The sequence below is a fragment of the Polypterus senegalus genome, chromosome 2 (genome assembly GCF_016835505.1).
Source record: "Polypterus senegalus isolate Bchr_013 chromosome 2, ASM1683550v1, whole genome shotgun sequence".
NCBI lineage: Eukaryota > Metazoa > Chordata > Cladistia > Polypteriformes > Polypteridae > Polypterus > Polypterus senegalus.
This window is the reverse complement of record NC_053155.1, coordinates 197,216,386-197,227,480: the sequence shown is the minus strand read 5'-3', so window position 1 is coordinate 197,227,480 and position 11,095 is coordinate 197,216,386.

Genomic DNA, 11,095 nt, shown 5'->3' with positions numbered 1-11,095 from the left:
AACCTGAATCAAACAAATATCTCCTAGAAATAAACCATTTCTGTGTAAATAGTAAAATGGGCTAGACACAGTAGATACTGTCACCAGTGTCACCAGTGAAGGGACCTGTAACTTGGGGAGTTACACCAGCTCAAGGGATATGCTGACCAAGAAAGGCCACGGACTGACTCCCTGGAGGCAGAAGCAGAGAGCTGAGAGAATTTGAGGTCATTATAGCTAATGCTGTCCATCCTCCCCATGGCTTCTTGTCCGAGAGCATTTTTAGTCACTGGTTCTTTCCATTGGTTTGTTAACAAGCAGTACTGAGATTTTTTTTTGGCTCACACACATCATATATCACACAGGCTGGCTAGTACTTGGATGGGAGACCATCTAGGAAAGCTTGCTGCTGGAATAGGTGTTGGTGATGCCAGCAGGGGATGCTTACCCTGTGGTCTAAATATGGATCCCAATATCCCAGTGCAGTGATGGGGACACTGTGCTGTACAAATGTCCATTTCTACATAAAACCTGTAATTTGAAATTTGCCTCCTCAGTTGCATCTAATAACAGACAGATTGAAATAAAACAGACAAATAGAAACAAGAAAGGTTAAGGTAAGGCAGTTAGATAATACATATTTACACAAAAAAAAAGGTTACAGGATATCTATCAAAACCATTATCATTATCTCCGATATTTCTTATGGCACTAGGAAGAAAGGAGTTTGTGGAGCGATTTATGTGGGTTTTCAAAGCGACTATTCTTCCTCATTTACTGAACTTTAGTTCTACATGTAATGGATGACTGTCATCAGTTGAGATGATTTCCAGGTTCTTTAACATTTCCCTCTGACACACACTAGTCAAATCATCTACATCAGCCCCAATAACTTTAGCTGCATACTTCATAATCTGCTGGAGCTTTTTTGAGTTTTGGTTTGTCAGACTATTAAACCAGGCAATGAAACTGAAAGTGATCACAGACTGAATCAGACTATGATAAAAGGATAACATGAGGTCCTTGTCTACTTTAAATAGTTTGAGTTTATGGAGGAGAAATAAGCACTGGTTGCATTTAGAAAATAGTTTTTTTGTATTTGTATTCCAGTTAAGATTGTTATCTAGGTAAGTTCCTAAGTATTTATATTCAGTCATTCTCAACCATGAACTTTTATTCCTTGGTGGATGTAGGTATAGGATGCTTCATAACTGTTGTACTTCTCATGTCTTACTTTGAGGTAGGACAAATTCTTATCCTAGACAGGCTTTTTGTGCATTTCCTACAAGTAATTCCATGACGATTGATAAATATGGGCACTGATCAGGCCTTGGTGCATTTTGAGGCCTGTTTTGACTTTTTTGTGTTGCAACTTTACTAGATGGGTGGCGTGGTGGAACAGTGGTAGCACTGCTGCCTCGCAGTAAGGAGACCTGGGCTTGCTTCCCGGGTCCTCCCTGTGTGGAGTTTGCATGTTCTCCCCGTGTCCGCGTGGGTTTCCTCCAAGTGCTCCAGTTTCTAAAGACATGCAAGTTAGGTGCATTGGCGATCCTAAATTGTCCCTAGTGTGTGCTTGGGGTGTGGGTCTGTGTGTGCCCTGAGGTGGGCTGGTGCCCTGCCCAGGGATTTGTTCCTGCCTTGTGCCCTGTGCTGTCTGGGATTGGCTCCAGCAGACCCCCGTGACCCTGTGTTAGGATATAGCGGGTTTGACACTGACTGACTGACTGACTTTACTAGATATTATTTTATAATAGGCTAGGGTTTGGCATTACACAGTATTTTTTTTATCAATTTCTTTACATTTCTATGACGCTTTTCTCACTACACAAGTGGGGAGCCATAAAAGTGGTCATAAAAGATCCCTGGGCATCCTTTGTAAAGAGTGTCCTGGCTAAACTGCCCACCCCAGCCTAGTCATTCTGGTCCACTAAATATCTCCTGTCTCTAATTGTCTCTCTCTCTCGCCTCTTCACTACTTAACATCTAATGTGTGGTAAGCGTGTGTTGCAAAATGGCTGCCGTTATATTGTCCAGGTGGATGCTACACATTAGTGCTGGTTAAAATGGCTCCCCACTTGTGTAGTGAGAAAAGCGTCATAGAAATGTAAAGAAATTGATAAAAAAAAAAATACTGTGTAATGCCAAACCCTAGCCTATTATAAAATAATATCTAGTAAAGTCAGTCAGTCAGTCAGTCAATGTCCAACCCGCTATATCCTAACACAGGGTCACGGGGGTCTGCTGGAGCCAATCGCAGACAGCACAGGGCACAAGGCAGGAACAAATCCCTGAGCAGGGCACCAGCCCACCTCAGGGCACACACAGACCCACACCCCAAGCACACACTAGGGACAATTTAGGATCGCCAATGCACCTAACTTGCATATCTTTAGAAACTGGAGCACTTGGAGGAAACCCACGCGGACACGGGGAGAACATGCAAACTCCACACAGGGAGGACCCGGGAAGCAAGCCCAGGTCTCCTTACTGCGAGGCAGCAGTGCTACCACTGTTCCACCACGCCACCCATCTAGTAAAGTTGCAACACAAAAAAGTCAAAACAGGCCTCAAAATGCACCAAGGCCTGATCAGTGCCCATATTTATCAATCGTCATGGAATTACTTGTAGGAAATACACAAAAAGCCTGTCTAGGATAAGAATTTGTCCTACCTCAAAGTAAGACATGAGAAGTACAACAGTTATGAAGCATCCTATACCTACATCCACCAAGGAATAAAAGTTCATGGTTGAGAATGACTGAATATAAATACTTAGGAACTTACCTAGATAACAATCTTAACTGGAATACAAATACAAAAAAACTATTTTCTAAATGCAACCAGCGCTTATTTCTCCTCCATAAACTCAAACTATTTAAAGTAGACAAGGACCTCATGTTATCCTTTTATCGCAGTCTGATCCAGTCTGTGATCACTTTCAGTTTCATTGTCTGGTTTAATAGTTAGACAAACCAAAACTCAAAACAGCTCCAGCAGATTATGAAGTATGCAGCTAAAGTTATTGGGGCTGATGTAGATGATTTGACTAGTGTGTGTCAGAGGGAAATGTTAAAGAACCTGGAAATCATCTCAACTGATGACAGTCATCCATTACATGTAGAACTAAAGTTCAGTAAATGAGGAAGAATAGTCACTTTGAAAACCTACACAAATCGCTCCACAAACTCCTTTCTTCCTAGTGCCATAAGAAATATCGGAGATAATGATTAAGGTTTTGATAGATATCCTGTAACCATTTTTTTGGTGTAAATATGTATTATCTAACTGCCTTACCTTAACCTTTCTTGTTTCTATTTGTCTGTTTTATTTCATTCTGTCTGTTATTAGATGCAACTGAGAAGGCAAATTTAATGTTTTCTTGTGTAAACATGACTAAATAAAGAAACCTTAAACCTTAAACCTCATGATTTTATGGTGCCTCAGAATGGTACTCATGATGACATTTAGTTGTTTCCTTTGAAATAATGATGAAGCTCGGTAGTTTTCTGAGACTAATGCTAAGCCTTCATCTCAAAGATAATAATAATAATATTCAAATGGACATAATTACATTCAAATAAAATGTTTATGCCACTCGCATTAAGTACAATACTGTCACATGTTGAACCAGGCCACTTTGCAACATCATCAAGAATAATGCAGGCCGTGACACAAACACTGAATGAGAGTTAAGTCTTGTAACAGGAATATTTATTTAACAATAAATAATTCATGGATGTGTTTCTAGAAGAACCACTTTCCTGCTGTTATGACCACAACAACAACAATTTTTTTTCTTACATTACTCAAAATATCTCAAGGAATGGTTTAAACAGGCCCTGATTTTGACAACCTTCTCCCACCCAGCCTTGACTCTCACAAATGTCAAGAAAACAGAAACACCAAGGAAACACTTTGTAAAATACTAGTTACTGAAACTCACCACAGCTATTCTAATGCTGTTTCTGAAGTCACGTTCACTCTCTCAGACTTCCCAATCGTGTTCCAGTTTCATGTATCTTGCCTCTCTCTCTGCCCCTTTATCTTCTGCAATTCTGTAAACCGGTAATCAGAAGTCAAAGACGGAGCATAAATTTAGAATAAATCAGAAAACCCAATACAATGCCTACAATAATCAATGAACCTCTGAGAGACCAACTGCGTGGCTTGAATTATAAAGTTTGAGGGTGGTCCCCAACTCTTGTGATTCCACTGATAGATAAAAAGGAACATTTTCAGAAAACATAAATAGACCATACATACATATAAACTAATACATAAACATATTATGAAAAATATATAATAACAAAAACACATGACAAATAATAATTTTAAATGAATACAACCCTGTGTTAGGATATAGCGGGTTGGACAATGACTGACTGACTGACAAATGATAATTTAAAGATAACATATGTAAGTCAGCGAATAAACCCTAGATATTACAGAACAGTATGTGGGCATCATAAATGTCTAATTGGAGCAGACAGATTAATTTAACACAACTGTTAGAAGTTTTTCTTCATGTAAAGAACTATAGACACACAGACTAAATTACCAAATAGTGCGGTGCAGAGAAGGAGTTTAGGATCCTTCAGATCTCGACTTGATGGTATTATGGAGAACCAGGATGAATAGAATGGACAAGCTCATTGGGTTGAATGGCCTGTTCTTGTCACAACTATTCCAATGTTCTAATTACACACAATTTACAGAGTAGTATCATGAGGGTGGCCATGGGAGAACAGAAAAGAATAAAGAAAAGAAAACTGAACAGAACTCAGTCTATTGCAGGGCACACGGCAACGCTCACTCATACTGGTCAAGTCAAACAGATATTTGGCTTGTGGGAGGAGACTGGGGTACTCTGGGAAATTTCATTCAGACACAACAACAATATGAAAACCATCTAGGCTGTGATGGATTTGAAGCCAGGGTTTTGCAATACTGACTGCTGCCCCACCATGTCATGAAGAAATAGGTCCTAAAATCCAATTATAAAAAAAAGACGGTTTCACCTTTTTTGATAAGGTGGACACCCGCTGGTTCTTGCTTTGTCTCCAGTGCTGATGGGATAGGTCAGAGATGAAGTCAGATACTGCAAAGTGGTGGGTCTTAGTAATTACTGTATGGGTATGTCATTATTCTGAGACCAGGACAGTGAGTCACCCTTTGTAGAACAAACTTTAAAACACTTTATGTAATATATGGGGTGCCACATAACTTATTGAAGAAACTTTGCGATGGGATTACAAAACTCAAACAGAATAGGAAAGTTGTGTCCAAAATGGTTTGCTTACAGTCATCTGCTAACAAAATTATCAGTACCTGATGCACATATTGGGAAGGCTAGTATCATGCAAGCAGTCACTAGCAGGCATGGAGTCTGTCAGACTACAGCAATTTAAAAGATCTAATACCGAATTGTTAAAATATTTACTCAATGAGCTTTGATTCACCATAGTGCCTCATAAACCACTATGTAAATAGCTTGGTGGACATAAAATGATAAAAAAAAAACCAGTGTAGTACCAATTAGATCACGTTTATGGCAGTTTTCAAAATGATTTGCTATGGGGTACCAGGATTCCATATGTGATGTTAAATAACACAGGCAGATGTAAAATCACCCTTTATGACTGGGTGACAACAACACAGGCTCCCAACCAACCTGTAGCTTTGCTCCAATCGTGAAATTAAAAAAAAATCAAAATAAATGTATGACTTTAACAAAGAAAAGTAGTTAAACAAGCAGACAGCACAGACTGATGCCATGCTGTTTTTCTTGGAACAAGAGTCAAACTGCATTGAATCATCAATGTTATATACAAGTGAAAAAAAATTCCATGAAAGTTTTTCAGCCTTGAATCACACATCACAGCTGTTGTTAAATATTCTGTCTGCCATGTACAGTACAATAACCTTAATACACTGCAGTTGTTACAAAAATTCTGCTGCTGCTGAAGTCTCACAGTTTGTCTGAACCATGGCTCCTCAGCTCCACAGATGGCCTCACGTTGCTGGCTTTCGGATTGTCTCTGAGTCTTCTTCATGCTATTGATTTATAAACCCTTCAGCTCGAATGATCCACAAGTCCTGATTATGCTGTTTTCTCTTTCTTAAACCGTTGAGGTACGGGAGTTCATCTAAACCTAAGTTATTCCATTGCCTTGCTGAATTACACGTGCCCTTTCCGCTTTGAAGCGCCCGTTTGCTAGTGCGGCTTCTTCTATTGCTGTGTAAACTGCAATGCTGTTACCTAGCAACATTAGCTTATGCTTGCTAGTAGGGACAAGGCTACAGGCTACAAGAGGAACAGAGAATTACATAAGCCTTGTCAAAGAAGGAATGCCAAAGCTGAAAACAATACGCTAAGAATGCTACAAAGTTGCAAGTAAATTTGTCCTGGGTTATACAGTTGGATAAAATGTCTATTTTTTACAGATATATGAGAGAAAAGTTAATTGTGCCAATTACAAGATTATGCAAGACTTATGCAATGGGAGATTACTGATCATATTTTTGAATTCCATTTGCATTTTGCAATTTACATTGATTACTTACATAATTTTTGAATGACATATTTAGCAATAAAAGCAGGATTTTCTCTTTATGAAATTAGACATATTTTATAGATTATTTGTTGATTTTCTCATTTTATTCTTTTAGTCTTTATATTATTGTTTATGTTATAGAACATTACACTTTAATATTTGCATTTACACTAATATAATATTCTCAACATCAAATTCAGTTGTGCAAGGGGTCGGTGCCCACTCTGGCAGTATTGAGAGTGCCACACACGTGTGTTTGGAAGACAACTTCAAGGATCATATGAATGCAATTACATTCCCAACCAGGGGCTGGCACTGTTGCCTAATGCCTTTTCTCTTTCTTTTCCTTTGCAGAGAGCAGTGATTGACAGTCGAATCACTTATGATTCCCAAATGCCTGAACCTGCCGCCATCTTGGAGTCAAAGATAGACTCATGTCATGTGCTTATTTTTTCAGTCTGCCAATTATAAGGGGATCCTGGGACCATGGTGCCCCAACTTTTTACTTGTTTCTTTTGTCTTCATTATAAGAGCAAGTCAGGAACCATCCCTAAATGGGGTTCTAGCCTATCTCAGGGACCAGTCACGCATATATCCACATCGGATCAATTTAGAAACTCCCATTAACCTATCACAAACATTTTGGGATGTGTGAGAAATAGCTGTGGGGAATGTGCAGACTTCCCTTGGACAAGAACTTGATGTGTGATTCAAAGCCAGGATGTTGTATCTGTGACAACTAGCCCTGACCACTGTGCCTTCATGCCACCCGGTTTTAAACAATCAAATTCATTCTGATTCATAAAGAGCCAAATTGCAGCCATGGTGGAGCAAGTGAAAGAGAAACAACCAAGCCTGCACGGGTCAATGTGACTCTGGTTTTGTTCCAGACAAAAGTAAAAGTTAATCAAAACACAGAACAGCATTTTCTTAAAGTGTAAGTCCTGTAATTTTAAACTCCGATATTTTGCAGTTTTTTCGTTTTCACTTCATAGGCATAGGTTATTCTAGTCATATTCACCATTTGAGACTAGATATTGTGAAAATAATTGAAATCACTTGGACTTAAATGCTGTATATACATCTGTATTCTATAGACATAAAACAGAAAAAAGTGTAATTCACAAAAAATATTGATTCCTAATAAGGCTACAACCCAGAACTTCTCATTTTTAAACAAAACACTCAGATTTCTGGAGTTTGCATTTTTTATGTTTTGAGAGATATTAAAAAGTATTTCTATTTAGATACATTTTTCTTCTTGTTTTGAAGGTGGTTTTGGAACATCAGGAATTAGATTAATGATTTTCCCATGTCTAGGGTTAAAAATGTATTAATTATTAGTCATTTTTTATTTTTGTTACATTTAGGTGTTACTGCAATGTCATTTTCGTTTTGGTTGGGTACCACTATTTTGTGATGATGTTGTCTGGATATGATGCTCTTACTAGGTGTGTGGCCTCAGACATCACGTAACAACTTCTCACACTAGCAGTGATGGAAAACCTGGCATCACAGTAACGGAGATATCCAAGATTGTGGAGACGGACTAAAGACGTCTAGCCTCAAAAATCTTCTGGTTTATTTTGATTTTTTAAAAAAATTTATTGAATTTATTAAAATCAAATAACATCCCATACACATAATTCAAGTTTTACAAAAAGAAAAAAAAAGGTTCAAAACAAATCAACACCTACACCTGAGAAAGGGAGCTAAGCCAGCAGTGTAAAACTTTATACTAGTAAAGACAAATGAATAGATAAAATAATAAATGAATAAAGATAAATGGAGTAAAAGAGGGGAGAGAATCTGCTTCCCGAATTCAAATTCTTATTCTTAAATGTTATTGATTTGGATCCTGTCAGGCTTTGAAAAAGTTCTGTACAGATCCTCTAAATGAGAATTAGATTTTTTCCAGTTTCAAATAGTATATAACATCAGTTACCTACTGACATAGAATAGGAGAGTTAGGATTCTTCCAGTTGAGGAAAATAAGTCTATGTGCCAATAGTGTAGTACGTTTGTTTGTCCTTCTCCACTTTAAGCCCATCTGGAAGTAAACCAGACACAGCTGTTAGTGGATTAGGAGAGATTGTGACACCAAGGCTGTCTGAAAGGCATTTAAAGATTTTGGCCCAAAATGATGTTAAATTGGTACAGGACCAGAACATGTGGCCCAGTGAGGCTCGAGCTTGATTGCAGCATTCGCAGGTTGGATCTTGTCCTGGAAACATTTTGGACAATTTTAAATGACAGAGATGTGCTCGATGTATAATTTTAAATACAATAATTCTATGCTTTGCTTTGCGCATATGGAGCTCGAGTGAATTGCTACTTTCCACTCCTTTTCTGAACTATGGAGTAAGAGATCTTCTCTGATAATCCCATTTTTCTCAACAGAGAGCTTTGACCTTAATTTACAATTTTTATTGCCTTGAGGGCTATTGTTACGTTGGCATTTATAATTACAAGGATTAAAAAGATAGATTAGAAATAGCTCTCTTTCTCTCTTCCCCTAGTCCCCACACCCCTCCATTTTGCCTCCCCACATGAAGCTGAACCCCACTTCACAAAGTCCCAGTCCACTGACATACCTAGAGATAGAGCATGTCCAAAACGAAACAAGTCTCCCAGCAGCGGTGTATGAGGAATAAAATTTAGATATCTATTGCCAAAATAGTCCAATTACTATAAGCATAAAATCTAATCTTCAGCAATCTTGAGATAGTAAAATAGTAAGCACAGGGAATGGTGTTAAAAAGTGGCCCTGGATAAGCATAGTAAACCCTAATAGGATAATAACAATAACAATAAACCAAGGGTACAGTCTCCTTTAGAAGAGTAAAAAAAAGAAAGAAAAAAGAATTATTAATTTCTTCGACATATACATTTATACACATATAATTGTAATTAAAGCATAAACAAAAAGTGTCAGAGAAGGGAAAAGGATGTATAATTACAGTACCAGTATCATTGCAAGTGGATCAAAAAACCGGTAATATCTTCTTTGCCATGCCATTACAGGATGTGACGCATGATCATATTTCAAAAAAGTGTCAGGATCAGCTTTCTTAACTCTTTTTCTGCTTCCTCCGTAGTGGTAAAGATGTAATGCTTGTCTTGAATATCCACTTTCAGTTTGGCAGGGTACAAGAGGCTGTTTCTGATTCTAAGAGCTATTTAATGTTGTAAGAAGCTGCACGCTTAGCAGCTGTTGAGGGTGAGAAATTCGAGAAAATGCGAATGTGCTTATTTTCAAATATAATCTCTTGTTATTATTTGAGCAGTGACATTACATATAATTTAAATTGTAATTTCTCGAAGCGCATGGTAAGACTCCTAAGTTTAGAGGTATTTGATCCCCGTATGCGGTAAGCTGCTGCTATTTCAGTATCAGATTTACAGTCCTCTCCAATTATTTAAGAGAGTAGCTCAGCTATGAATTTCACCGGGTTTAGACTTTCACAATTCTCTGGGAGACCTTTGATTCTAATATTATTCCTTCTGTATCCATCTTCCAGTGTAGCAAGTCTGTCTCCGAGTCTTGCATTCAGAATTTGCAGCCGTTGCTTTCCAGTCTGGAGTAGATGCCAGATGTTCGGCTGTTTCAGTTTGAGTCGTGAATGTTTGCTTAACGTCTTCCAGCTGATTGCCAGGTGCTCTTCAGTTTTTCCTCAACCTTAAATGCATTTTCCTGAATGTGTTCCTCAATGTTTTCCGGCATACTTTTAAAGGCTGCCTGAAAGTGATTATATACACATTTCTCCAGGTCTTTATTATCCTGCTGCAGCTTCTCATTTGTCTTATGCCATTCATTTCTTTCTTTATATCTTTCATTATATCTTTCTTGAGCTCCTTTATGTCTGGAGCGGTGGCCATGGCCATTGCAGCGATCATTACCTTCAGTTCGGACAGATCGTTTCAGCCTTTGTACTCCGCAGGTGAAGTGACGAGCCCTGTTACAGCCTATGCTCCCAGCTCGCGAGGAGTAGATGAAAACGTGGAAGGCAAGGCCATTTCTAGTTTCAATGGATCTTCCGGAATTGATGAGCTATCGTGACCTGCATCATTTGCACATTTGCTCCCACTTTCACTCTCAACTGGAGACGATGAAGTGGCCCGTGGTCCCGGGAGATCTGCGCTTTCGCCCATCTGCTCCATGTCAGTCTCTGTAAGGCAATACCTTGAGGTTGGACTTGGACTTGATGCCTGTCTAGGCTTGGGTGTATCTTTGGGTTTCTTTTCTATTTCCTTCTGAGCCCCTTTCTTACCGCTCATGTTTATATATGCTTGTATATACTGTAATAGAACATTCTCGAGTTGGGTAAATATAGGATACCTTGGGATGATAAAAATAAGAGAAAAATTAAATCCGCCGCTTCCGCGAGTTCTGCTTCAGATGTCCATCTCCCGTAACGGACTAGACCAGTTAATTTAGATTTTTTTGCGGCCAGTATCACGTTTGTCACTTCTCGGTATCGGCATTTGCTTTCCTTTGGACTGTACTGACTCCTCTGGGTGACAGCAGTATTCTACATAAGAATGGAAGCAGGAGAGACGCT